The following is a 14,331-nucleotide window of genomic DNA, read 5'->3' as shown; positions in this document are numbered from 1 at the left end:
GCTTCTAACTTTTATTGCTGTTGCAACTCCATGCCGTAGGCGCACAGCTGCTTGGAGAATAGAGTTTTTTTAATTTAGGAGGAATTTTTTCCAGCCGCTTCTTCTGAGCGATTTCTCTTATTTTTGCTGCATAGTTTCGAAGTAGGTGGTTCCTGCACTCAATTTTTCCAACCCGCTGGTTGTCATACGGTGCTGCTGCGACGATAGATCGGTAAGTGCTGGAATCACCATCAGCTATAAGCTTTGTATATTTGATGCCATGTAGCTCAACGCTTTTCTTGAAGCCTTCAACCACAATAGCTTGCTCCATGCTTGTTGAGCTTCCCTGCCAGTTCTTGTGGCACTGATGCTCTTTCGGGGTGGCACCTTGTGGAGTCCGACGACACATTGCGCATACCTTGTTTTTCACGCCAAGGTACAGGACTTTTCCAGTTCTGTGACCAACGATGGCAGCCTGAAAGAGTAAGACCAATATTAGTCACGAAGCTGCCATACTGGCTGCACTGCTAATCGCTAGAACATATAGGTATTGTCATGCTTGTGACTCAAGTGCTGCTTTGTAACTACCTCCAAGCAAATTGATGCCTTTCGATCACAGCGGTACATAGCCCCACTTTCATGCTTATTCTATAGTCTTTCTTCCTGCTCGTAGTGTGATGTAAATACTCTGTTTTTCCCAAGATATTAATCACTGAACAACAGGAAAAAATTATAATTATTAAAACTGTGCGTTTGCACGTATACAAGGACCAACTCAAACGCACATAACATCGCTGACAGCATTTTTGTATTCACAGTTCTAATCACTGCACGCTCTCTCTCTTCGTTGACGCTAGCACTGAAACTAGTTTCAGTGCTTTGTTATGAAAGCGCGGGTCTTTTCCATCTCTTCAATTAGCCGAAGGAGCAAGTGTAAAATATTTCAAGTACAAAATGCAGCATTTTTACCACTTTGGCAATTAAATAATTTTTTACACTCACCACGCCTGACGAAGCGTCATATTTGTTCTTGTAGGATCTCTTTGACCACGCACCATCTGCGATGACTGCTATCGTGGGTGTACCGTCACTGTCAATGTTGCCACATTCTCTTGCCAGCCTTGCCTCTTCTGCGCCCGCTTTTTCATTTCCTCCCAGGCAGCTTGATTGATAGTGTGGCCAACGTTGTCCTCTATTTTTGTGTAAGTGTCCGAAGACATTCTTGGGATGTTCATAGACGCAAGCAGTTCGTTAAGGTTTGAGAAGCCACAACCAATTGACATTATTCCACATACCGCTGATGTGTTTACGTCACCGCAGCCGATAGAAGCTTGTGCGTCAGGTGGCGGGTCCGTGTGGATGACATCCTTCCTTCGGCACATCCTGCATACGAGAGTCAACGTGCTTCGAAGACCTTGCTTTCTTTCAGACTCACAGTCCATATCCGCTAAAGTGCAGTTGAAGGGAGCGTGAAGGGCGGTCTTTTGCAAGCTGCTCAACAGGTACTGAAGGCTAACAATGCGCCACCCTTGAATTCCAGCACTTGCACTGCCGTTCTTTACTGAGGTGGTCGCGGAACCTCCAATAGCAATATCTTCGTCGCACGACCTTGTTGCGCTCATCACTGAAGATGATGAAGATGGCAGGGCACTTCCTGGCACCTCCGGTTCTCTGATGAGGGCTTCAACGTCTGCCGGCCTTGGGTTGTGCTCGTTGACTTCAGGCGTCGAATAACCTTCAGCAGGGTGGCCAAGGTCACCACGATAGCGAGAAGAGTGTCTTTTGCTCGTAGGAGCTTCGTTTTCGAGAGCTGGCCGCTTTCTGGTGTTCGCAATCAGTGCTCCTGCACGCTTACGCTTCCCGTACCTGAAATTCTTTGATGGCATTTTCTGCTGACTTGTTGCCTGCTGGTATTCAAGCCCTTTGAGACAAATCTACTGCTGTCAAGACAGGGATCAAAAGTATGGCGCACAAAAGTGCCACAAGATGACGACCACCGTTAAATCAAGCCAAACACTCAAGCCTTGTTGGAGCTGAGAAGCGGAACATGGGTGTTCGGCGCTGGGAACGCTCGTACGAGACTAGGAAAAGTAAGCTACACGCTGTCACTGCACTCGAGGACATCCATCTGTAGCTATATAAGGAAGGCTACACGGGAAAGGGAAGAAGACCAGCCATGAGGCCTTGTGCTAGGAGCTCCTTTCTTTCCTTTTATTTGGGGCTGGCTACATAGGTGCTCAACCCAATGGACCTTTTTCCAGTAATGTCCTGGGGATGCGCCAAGTCTCTTCCGCCATTTTAATCGAGCACACCTGTCTGCTCAAGCGAAACCAGAAACCCCACCCTACCACTGTAAAATAATTTTCTCAGAAAAGTCGAGGGAGCTTAGGCGGCCCAAACCAGAAACGCTAGATTGGTGGGTTACTGCGAAATGGCCCATTGTCAGACGCCCACATCCTTCTTTGCTGAATGGCTTCAGAGGGGTTAACTAGAGTCACTAAATAAGTCTTTATTTAGTGACTCTAGGGTTAACTTTTTTGTGCTTTCCCCCGAAATTTCGCCGCGTACCTAAAGAAAGTTCTGGGCTCTACTCTGAACGCGCAAGAACGAATGCTTTCGTGTCGCTGTCTAGTTTACATACCTGGAGGGGGTATAGAACTTACCACCTTTTTTGGGGGGTGCTTAAGTGCTACCATCTATCGCCAGAAAAAGTTCAAATCAGAGTTGTCTTGTTAAACGAAAAGTAAGGGCAACAACAGCAAAGACAATGCGAAATAAACACTGGCAGCGCAAACAATGAGAGCGCAAAAAGCTTTTCACTGAGGCCGAATCGGCGTCCACACTCGTACACGGCCACTAGGCTTGCATTGTGTGTGGGGAAGGAGGAATACGCGGAATACGGAATAGCCGGCCGAAGTGCCGAATTGGTGGTGTTCCCAAGGTGTGTCAAAAGATAACTCACACTTATCTGTTCTGGCTATGGGAAACCAGCATAGGCTGTATACCCCATCCTAGCTGTCACCTGTCCTTGTAAGTGAATTTTCTCAGAAAAGATTCGAGGGAGCTTAGGGGGACCCAAACTCAAAAACGTATTTTTCGTTGTGTCAGCTGTGTGGTGGGTTACTGGAAAAAGTCCATTCTCTGACCACCACCCCTTGAGAGGGGTTATTCTTATTTTTAGCTTTGGCAGGATATACAAAGAAAGTTCTCGGCCCTACTTTTTTTGTTCGCGGAAGAACTACTACTTCCGTGAAGCGGTCAAGGTGGTATCGCGGTAGAATTTACACACCTGGAGGGAAAATAAAAGTTCCCTCCTTTTTTGTGGTAGTTAAGTGCTGCCATCTATCGACAGAAAAAGTTCAAATCTGAGTTGCCTCGTAGCTGGTGAGCCCTCTTAAGAAACCTCTGAGGTGTTCAAAATCTCATAGTTTGTTAAGCTTGCTTCCTTAAAAATCTGAAAACACAAGACATGTCCACTAGCGCACTTTCTCCAATGAGCAAACAAGGTTGAAAAAAGAGGTAGACATTCACCATAAAACAGTCTAAAAGACCTTTTCCTCATTTTGTCTACGTTTGCGCATGAACCGCATGAACATTAAATATAATTTATGGCAACCAATTCTCTGCACAGCTGACACGTTAATTCCTCTTCTTTTGCAAGAATAAAACTGTGTGTATAAGTGTGTGCGTCCAATATGCGAAGGCGACATAAAATGACTTCAATGAATTACTTCAATAGGACAGAGCTAGAGCTCGTACGATGTCAGCAATTCAAGCCTTTTCATCAACATATATACACTGAACGAGTGCAGTATTGCTCATCTCAATCAACAAATGACCGAATTTGAAAGTTTCCAAGCATTGTTCTGAACATGTTATTAATTTGATTTATTTTTACTGTAATCTGGTCATTTACTGTAATCTAGAGGGACTATTGCCACATACTGTCTTAAGTTGTCTGCATCATTTTTGCAGTGAGCACATGTTCATCTGATAGTATATTCCATCGATGCTTCACGTTTACTGGCACTCAATATATGTTTTACAGGGTTTTCTTTCTTGATTGAGTAAATTTAATAGCAAGAAATTTCAAGACCTTTCAACCTGAAAACATAATAATAAGCAAATTATTTCAACTTCTATTCCTTTAATTGATACGCCCAAGCAATCATGCATATGCCCAAAGTCCCACATTGAAGTTTTCTTTCTTAGTCAAAATGCCATACCTTTAAGAGAAAATCAAGTGAGTCTTATTTTACCTCAGCACTTTAACTCTATTGTGTGTGTGTGCGTGTGCTTGCGAGTGCATGTGCAAATCATTTTTGGTGTGACCATGACTTTCCTTCTGCTGTAGTAGGTTTTACTAGGTGCGTCTTATGAGTTACTTCAATATTGCACTTAGACTGCAATTGATTCGCTTATTTATTTACTTCTTACTACCTCAAAGCTGTTAAAGGGCATTACATGAGGAACTGAGTTACAGAGCATAACATTGATTCAGTTGATTATTTGAATCGTGATAGTGTCAGTAGGTAGAAAGACATATGGCAGGGCAAGTCATTCCAGTCTTTCGCAGTGTGTACAAAAAATGGAGACAGATCTGCAGATGTTTGGGCAGGTGCCGTATAGGTGGTCTTTTCATAGGTCGTGTGGCTGGAGGTGCGCTAGGCAGGGATATGATAGCAAACTCGTGTGGAACATCAATTTAGAATTTGTGATATAGAAATATTGTTGTGGTGTGACGCCGGTTAGTTAAATTTGTAATATGAGCATTGCATTTTAGTTCGGTGACACTTTCATGCTAAGAATAAGCAGAGAAGTTGAACGTAGCGCCGTGGTTTTGTGCTACGTCTAGCGTTAGAAAGTATATTTCGATTACGGTCCCGAACAGTGCGTGCACACTCTTGTTTTGGCCGTACAAATCTTACATAGGCTAATGACTTCAACGTTGGCAGCTGGAAGCTTAGAGAGTATAGAGCTCAAAGAGTTCCCTTTGTAGCGATTGCTCACTCTTGATTTATTTGTGCGGAGGTTGTGCAGCACATCGATATGCTTGCTCATTGCCACTGATTCCGACGTCGCTCGGAATCCAGCAAAGTTTTGTCGTGTTGATCTGTTGTAGCCCTTGTTATGTTGTGTAGCTAGATATCTCCGACTAGTGGTGTAACTGCATTTGTATGGTGAAATTTGGTATGCTCAGAGGATCAATGTGGAAATGATGTTCTCGATGTTCTTTTTTTTTTTGATAGCCACATGTGACTGTCGTTGCAGAGACGGCGTAAAACTCTGCAGGGCACGAAGGATGATGCATACTGAGATAGCTGCACTGTTTTTTCTCAATTGTATTGTACTACGGCATTTCCATTGGAATAAAATGCTGTGTATTCCTCGTATCTTTCGTTTCCTAAATATTTGGTTTGTCATAGGAGGTTGTGGCCAAGTATTACACCAGTGTGGCCAAATTCTGTTCCTGCGAAGGAGTGCATTTTCCGTTCTAATCACAGAGATCAGGCACCACCCGACATCTGGTCATGCAATTCCACTGACACGCGGAATTTTTTTTTAACACAGCGGGCAATTGCACGGCACCAAAATCGAATCTCATTGCTCTTGCATGCTAGGCTGATGCTGTATACCTCTATGGCATTGCTGCCCATTCTTTCTAAATGAAATCAAGAGGAAAACATAGGGCCGGGTGGGGCATGTAATGCAAAGGCAAGATAATCGATGGTAACAAGTAGAAGGGGGTAGCAAAAAAGTAGGTGGACAGATGAGATTAAGAAGTTTCCGGGGATAGCGTGGTCGCAGCTGGCACAGTACAAGGTCAATTAGAGAGATATGGGAGAGGCCTTTGTCCTACTGTGGGAATAGTGAGGCTGATGATGACTATGCAGTAATGCTTGAAATATATGTTCAACCGTTGTTTAGTTCTGAAAGTGTGTTAATGCAAAGTTTGTACAAGAGAGTATTATGGTCTGCCCTCTTTGCGAAGCAATGTAAAACATCGTGGCTAGCCTGGACTTTCTACAATTTATGAAAAATTAATGAAGCTTGCAGATACAGTTTCCAGAAAGGCTGTCTAAGCAGCAAATTCAGTTAGAGAAGCAACCGATGCCATGGCTTGTTAAATGGGCGAGTTGTGCAGTTTCGGGATGATGACGTTTTGTGTTCTTGCTAAATGTAAAGTCAAAAGAAGAGCCATCAGTAATCTAACTAAAACCCAGTAAAGTGCGACACTAACATACCTTCAAAACAGATGAACTCGCCAGGCACCAAGCCACACTTTCGGTCGCTTCCACATCTAAAAGGTGAAGCAGCCTGTTGGATCAGATGCATGGCTTTCATCTGCAAAATCTATACTCGCAGCCAACAAGACTTTCTTCCTAATACCAGAAACTGCAGGCAAGCACCAATGTTTAATTATATCACGAAGAACATAGACCATAGTCTGCTACCATCTGAGCGATGTTTGCTAATGATCAGGTCAACAGGTTACATAGAGGAAATTTTCAGTCCAACATATACAGAAGTCTCTATAGGTGCAAACGTCAGATGCATATGTGATAAACAGGAGTTTAATTGTTGTCATGTGACAGTTACCTTGGCTCTGGTTCATTGCAGTAATTCGTAAAACATATTCCAAGTGGGCGTTATTCATCGCAATGATCACCGTTTCAATGATCCCTGTTTTATTAGGAAAACTCAGTGCTCCCCTGCAGTTCTCTTTCTCTTTTTAGTTTAAAATAGGATATACTTTTTGGAAAACAGCACGGCACAGTGGAGAAACAATTACCAGCAGTAAACACAAGAAAAACTGCCTACGGTTTACTAAACTTATGCAGTCATGTTTGGATTAGCTTGCCAGAAAGGTAAATTTAAGAGACTGCTGGGCACTTTTCTCATTTGCATCAGTTACATTATTCAGACCACAAGCTATTGATGTGCTAGGAATATGCTCTATTATAGAGAAGCCTTTATGGGCTAGAGGTGTATTACTGGTATATGTGAAGGTTTGTTTCCTTACCTCAGGCCCCGAAATCCATAAAGCTCATTTCAAGGCTTGCAAACATTGACTGTATTTTTCAGTTGTCTCCCAGGTTTATGTCAAACAAATAGTTTGTACATAAATTAAAAATTGTGTCTAATACCAGTCAGCATTAGTAAAGATTAAAGTATGCAACTGTAACAACATGTGCTGGATGCATGAAGCTATGTTTAAAAGAATAGCCTGATTGGTGATGCTTATACAATTTCAGAGGGCAGTATAAGTGTTGCTGAGTATATTTGAATTAAATGTGCCCCTAGTATGGGAGTTTATAATCTTTACATAGTTCTTGTGAACTGCCCTATATTGAACTTCAACTATGCTGGTTCTTTACTAATACCAAACAAATGCCCCAAATACAGTTTTTATCCTATTGGCTGTGGTGAACAATTGCTTGAAGGAAACTGGAGCTTGTTTATAGTTCAGTTTCAAACTGTTACTACTTATGTGGGTTAATAGGAGGCTGGCTTGAGGCGCTTGCAGTACGTCATTAAGCTTCAAATTTGGTCCCAGGTATTTTATGTGCTTGTCACTTTAACCATATCAGTATTCATTCCCTCTGATGCATTTAACATTTGGTCGTTTCAAAGGACAAATTTTTCTGCGCACCTACTCTCAGATCTGTTGAAGATGAACACCGAGATTCCCATCCATCTCTCCTATGTGGCTTTTCTCTGTTTGATGTGATTGAAGTTTATAGAGTGACATTTGCAGGTTCAATGCCGTTTGGTAACAACACATATTGCTGGCTCTATAGTGGGAAAGATTCAGGGTTTCTCCATTTACTTCCATTGATACTATACGATCGCCTTGCAGGCATCAGCTGACAGCAGCATATAACCATGGGGCTTTAACATTGACCTAAGCTCACAGAGTAGACTGCACTTATACCCGATCCTCAATGTCCCGCTTTTCTATCTCACTGTTGCCTACAATGATGCACCGCACCCATGCTTATTTTTTTTCTTGAAGCGGAGCCTTCACTATCAGGTGGGATCAGTGATTTAGCGATGCATATGGAGGATGTGCATAGAATGACAAGCCAGTGCGCAGTGGTTCCTGGAGACTAAGCGGATGCAGACTGGCCATTTTGTTCTCTCTACTCCAGCCAGCTTTAACTCTCCAGTTGGGATTTTTATGCTGCCCTTTTTTGTCTTTTGGGCTCGGAGGAGAGGCTAAAACGATAAGTGCATTGGACGGTACGCTCTTAGCCTGCATCTTTTATGGTCAAAGGTTTCTGAAGAAAATGCTAGTGTTTGAAGCCACTCTGTAGCATTGCGCAGGGTGAACAATAAGATGGTGACTTCAGTGAGGCTTCATGGAAGCATGGTGACTATTAGAAGAATTGGTGAAGATTTTAGCTTCATTTTCATGACCCTACCTTCACCCACAGCGCAGCAAAGCCTCTGCTGCAGATGTCCAATCAACCTTGTGGTTTGTCAGCTTGAGATCCATCATCCCTGCAAACTTCCTAATCTCTTCATCTAACCAAACTCATTGCCATCGATTGGTACCTTTTCCTTCTGTCATGGTACGAACCTTTCCCAGCATGGCACAGAAGCTTGAAGAAATGCCTGGAAAACACACTACTTGTGTTTGTAATATTCTTTAGCGCTGTCAACTGTAACTTTTTTAAACTGAGCAGAAGCTTTTACTTTCGGCTTCCCAATGCGGCGTCATCCGGCCATCAAATAAAAAATAAATCATACAGTGGTCCTCTGTCCTATTCTGACATAAATTTGGGCTGTGTATATAGTGAAATTTTAAACTCTTAATCGAATATGAATATAAAAAAATGCCTTTGAATATATCGCATCAAATATTGTATACCTGCTCAGTTTTAAAAGATTTCAGAAAAAGATCAATGAGTGAATACCTTTATTATTTTCAAACCAATGTATGGACTTTGCAACCCAAGTAACAAAGTTACTGAGTCAGCATCATGCAAAAAAATGTGATACGCACAGCAATCTATACTTCTTATTAGGCAGTGCAACAGTATGCAACCCAAGATGTGATCATCTGGCCATCAAATAAAAAATAAATCATACAGTGGTCCTCTGTCCTATTCTGACATAAATTTGGGCTGTGTAAATAGTGAAATTTTAAACTCTTAATCGAATATGAATATAAAAAAATGCCTTTGAATATATCGCATCAAATATTGTATACCTGCTCAGTTTTAAAAGATTTCAGAAAAAGATCAATGAGTGAATGCCTTTATTATTTTCAAACCAATGTATGGACTTTGCAACCCAAGTAACAAAGTTACTGAGTCAGCATCATGCAAAAAAATGTGATACGCACAGCAATCTATACTTCTTGATTAGGCAGTGCAACAGTATGCAACCCAAGATGTGATCATGCAGAATGAGTGAAAAATCGAAATCCATGAGCTGAGACTCATGTAGCCACTAATTAATAGTGTGATGGGTGCTAAAACCTTCATAACTCTTATTTCAAGAGATCAGAACATATTCCAGAACAATATGATGATACCACCAAAAACTGCCCACCCCAACCCCCAAATCTATTAATAAAACAAAAACTGCTAAAATGCAGTGCAGCTTGTGAGGACATTTCCCATAAAGCGAACAGTAAGGGTTGAGCACACAGTTTTGGCACACTGAAAGAACAAAGCAGATGTAAAAGAGGGGAACACACTGGCATGAAAACTGTGAGATTGCCAGTAAAAAGTGGCTGTTGCTCAACTCAGCCAGGATAATCAAAGTGAAAGCCCTGTCATCAAGCACTGCAATTATATTAGTGAAAACAAATCCCATGATGCATCACGTGCCACAAATGCAAGAGCGAGCGTCCAGTGCAGTGGTTGGCGTAGCGGCGGACGTGACTGCCAAGCGTAAGAGGGAATCACATGACACACCACATGCCATATCTGGCAAGAAGTGGCAGAGCAGCAGCCAGCGCAGCGGCGGACACGACTGCCAAGTGCGCAGCTGTGGTGTTGGCTAGTCACATGACATGACGTCATAGCCATACGCCGCGCATCCTGTTAGAGGTCAATCTAAGAGCCAGTTTACCTTCAGGCTTAGCATGAGAGGAGTAGAGCTTTTCGGTCAACAGCAAATTTAACCCTTGACAAGTGAGTCGGCATTTTTTAACCTAGGAACAAGAGCCCTTCTATCGTCGGCAGTGCACTTCAGACGTGCACTGTCTGCAATGCACAGTGCTGGGATGTTCACGCTGCTGCCTGCACTGTCAGCGAAAAAAGTTCCCTCTTTGCTTAGGGAGCTCATTGCGAAATTCCACAAGCTTGCTCATGCTCATATATCTTAGATTACGAAGATAATGATGATGATCAATGTTTATGGCACAAGGGTATCTGTGGCCAAAGAGCACCATGGCACAAGTAAATTTCTTCTATTCAAGGTGGGGTCAAAGCCCCATTTCTCAAGCATTTCAACCTAAATAAGCCGAGCACGAGACCAGGGGAAAGCTTGTACCCATTGTACCACCGGTGGATACATACCCGGCGGCACTGGGAATCAAGATTACCAATGACTGAGCTTATGCTAGAAGAGTTGTGAAAACATGAGGATGAGTGCCATGGGTGTTGGCGTCAAGTATGTATCACAACATGGATAGAACAGAACTGTGTGGCTTTGCTTTGCAATTGTTCAAAGGAAGTGATCAGCCATCTTGTTCTCATCACATGCGACATATGGAACCTCGCAGGAAGTCCGCACTAAATTATGCAAAGAAAATGCCTTTGTACTGTTTTCCCAACATTTAACACAATCTTCAGAAATGCCCCGCATGTGCTGCTTTAGGACCACCTGCTGAATAGTACCTAAGAATTTTGGTAATGGTACATTACTTAAACATTTATTGGTTGTCTGACTGATTCATTTATTTATTATAATTGCTCAGATACTGCAGCTTTTCCACACCAAAAAGATGAACGAAAAGAAATGACTACCCTTTTCATGTCTCACCTTTGCCATGATTGACCAAAAGAAAGCCTTCCAGTCCCTCTCACCAACTACATGATTCGCTACAGCAATACAGCTGTGAACTGTGCAGAAGCATGCTGAACAGAGCAATGCCCTCTCAGGCACATGCAGCTCAGCAACAAGCTACAATGCAACAGTGCACCTCATCACGCTGCTTTGACACTAACATACCAGTATGTGCATCCTTGCATAACTGTGACCGCACTCATGCTTCACCTGCTTCTTGAATTTGCAGCAATGGTAAAACCTGCCCCATAAATGGTTTTGGACACAAGTTGATGACCCTAAACTGCATGATTTGTGCACTATTATACAGCAGTATAGCTGAGCATGCAACTAGCATGGTGGTCTAAGGCCGATAGCGAGATCTGTATCATCCCGTATGTGGCTCAATGCTTTGAGAAATTTGCTGGCATGAACGTTCCCACTCACTTAACGTCGCCTGTGATGACACAGCATTTCAAGGTTGTAGAGAATACACTGAAAATACTGTCACGCATTGTGCACAGTCGGAAGCGATTCCTCTTTTCTCCATTCAATTTTAAAGCAACTGCTGCGATCCCCATAAACGCGAACTGTGACCTTCACGCCACTGCTTATCAGCTCTTTCTTCTCACATGAAATCAAATGCCAACAAAACTAAAGAGGGCATTGTGTTTATAGAGTTCGTTGTGTAACTATGACATGCTTTAGAACCATTCCTTTGAGTGCACAGGGTGCACAGCAGTAAAAGTTCTAGGATGCCGATTTTGCTTACGCCAACACAACCGTACAGTTAAAAACAAATATATATGCCATTTACTTGAAACTCAATGAACAGCTGTTGACAGACCAGTGAGGCAGAAAATGGCTGAGGAAAAAAATAGAGGGTAGCATGAGCCACGGCCGGTCTCGAGGGGAGCGCGCGCTTCTCTTACGGCCTTTGCAATGGGGTTTGTTTCAGACTCCCGCTGCACCTCGGCGGGGTCGCCACTGCCTCACCGCTCCGCCGCTGCGACTGCCGTTCATGCGGCAAGAGAATAACGCGCGCTCGCTCCCAGTTCGGCCTGCGTCAGTGGTAACCATCAAGCCTTTTATATTTTACCTCTTTACGCAAAGGCCGCGTAGTCAGCCCCTTTGCCATGGGAGAAATTTGAAACAACGGATTAATGATTGCACACTCTCTCCTTTAGCCCGACTGTGTATGGTCGAACGTATTGCTTCGAGCACGGACGTCAACACGTTCTACCCTTATATTTGGCTAAAAAGCAAGGCTATCAGCTTACATAGTTCGTCTTCCGGCAGGTTCTTTGAGTGTGTAGAATGATATGCGGCATGTATTACTTGGATGGCAAGTTTCAGAGTAAAAGATTCTGCAGCGTACATATAGCTCCTGAAATTTCAAGCGCAGCTGCTTTAATTTTGCACAACAGCGGCGTTAGCAAGAATTCATGGTGCTCCCCAGGAAAACGCATCATGTCATTCGCGAAAGGAACGGGTATAGATGGAACCCAACCCTGCAGCCGCAGGGGCAGAGCACGTTGCACGCACGCGACGTCCAAGATCTCCTCTTGGGACAGCATTTTGAAGTTTGGCGCAAAAATTAAGTCAGTAGTTGACAGTAACTGCGAGCATTAACTAACTGCCAGCAAAGCAAAATTAGTTCGGAACTGTGTTCTGTCAATAAAATCGGCCTTTACGAGCGAACAGACTTATCTGAGAGGCGATGACTATAAAAGCTTTGCATATTCTTCTGCGTTTCTGTAGCCTCGTCATCGCTTTCGATAAAACTCCCGAGGGCACGAACTTTTCTCACGTCACCCAGGAAACAAAGTAGCACACCAAAAAGAAGTTGTCAGCAACCTAACAGAGCTCCACTAAAACACACAGCAATGCGTGTTATACCAGCTGGCTTAGCTTACAATGTAAGGAAATAAAAATTAACATTTGCGATGCTTACATCTTAATAAAAGTCCCCGAATTTGAGAGAATAAAGCACACTGGGAATTCAACTGCATAATCTGAGATCTTCCGCAAAGATATTTAAACCAAATTTTTTTACGCAGCTTCAGGACACGCCGCAAATTGAATATACGTGGACAACAAAAAATGGCGCTCTTTATGGTAGCTGAAGTCAATCACTGGACATGCATACTCTCTGAAATTGCAATACTCAGTACGCATCAGTATCTGTGGCAGCATATGCAGCTTGTACTGGTTGGTTCTGTTACGTTCTGGTAGCGTTAGGCCAGAATGACGACAAGGAAGCTTGCGTCCAGATCGAAAATTGTTTATTGGACGAACTCGTGTCCTCAAACAGGCGGCGCAGTGATAAAACAAAATTTAAAGGTGACAAGGAACTTGAAACATTAGACGCGTTATGCGCTTACGACAAATTTGAACATGAAGAGAGACTTGTGTGCGACAACAGCCATTCCAGAGAAATCTGGTGGCCTCTCGTTTTACAACAAAGGCCGAAAGGCCGCGTGCCATTGGCTTCGAGCACGGAACAATGCATTACAGTTCTTCTTGACACTTGCTCGCACGTTAGTAATTAGCATTCTTTTGAGCTATCGCTACAGGCCTCTCGTTCAAGGAAGTTGTGATGTATATGAGGGTGAAAATAAGAACATTCAGGACGTGCGAAAAGCGATATCAGCGACATTAAGTACTATATACATCTCCCAGCAATCAGTTTATTTGACAGTTCAACGCTGGTGTACATGAGTCTGACTTTCTTACAAGTATCTTCTCAAGCCACCAGCTACGTTGCTCTCGGATTTATGGCTCACGCGTCGTAGAGAATATTTTACTTGATATAGTACATGTTTATGGGACGACCGCAACACTTTCGTTCTCCAAGATTTCATTCTTTTCCTCTTAGCATTAACTTGTCATTTAATCACAGACCATGAGACATATGCGAGGAAGTGATCGGAGCATTTCCTTCTGTATTTAAAACAACAAATGCTCGACATAGTTCTGAGAAATGTGAGATTCCTTATTTTAAATGTTTTCATGGAGAAAAGTTCATGACGAAGAATCTGTGCACAAGTGGACTGTGTTGAAGATTCGCAGCTTAAGCATCTGCATTTTGCTTTCTTTAATTTCTGTGCTGCGCTCTCCATGAACCAACGGGCTACAGCGCGAAACCAGGCAAAAACCATTCGCCGCCGCAGATGCAAGCGTGAAGCCAGCGGTAGGGCCGTCGCGCCTCTAGCGGCGGCGGGCGGCGTAACTCTCGGAGAAAAACTCGCATTGCTTCCACGGCGAATGCGAAGGCCGTATGAAAGAGCGCTCGCGCACCCCTCTCGAGACCGGCCGTGCATGAGCATGCCTTTTATAGACTATGAA

Source organism: Amblyomma americanum, chromosome 9 (assembly GCF_052857255.1).
Source record: "Amblyomma americanum isolate KBUSLIRL-KWMA chromosome 9, ASM5285725v1, whole genome shotgun sequence".
NCBI classification, from domain to species: domain Eukaryota; kingdom Metazoa; phylum Arthropoda; class Arachnida; order Ixodida; family Ixodidae; genus Amblyomma; species Amblyomma americanum.
Note: the sequence above shows the minus strand (reverse complement) of the source record.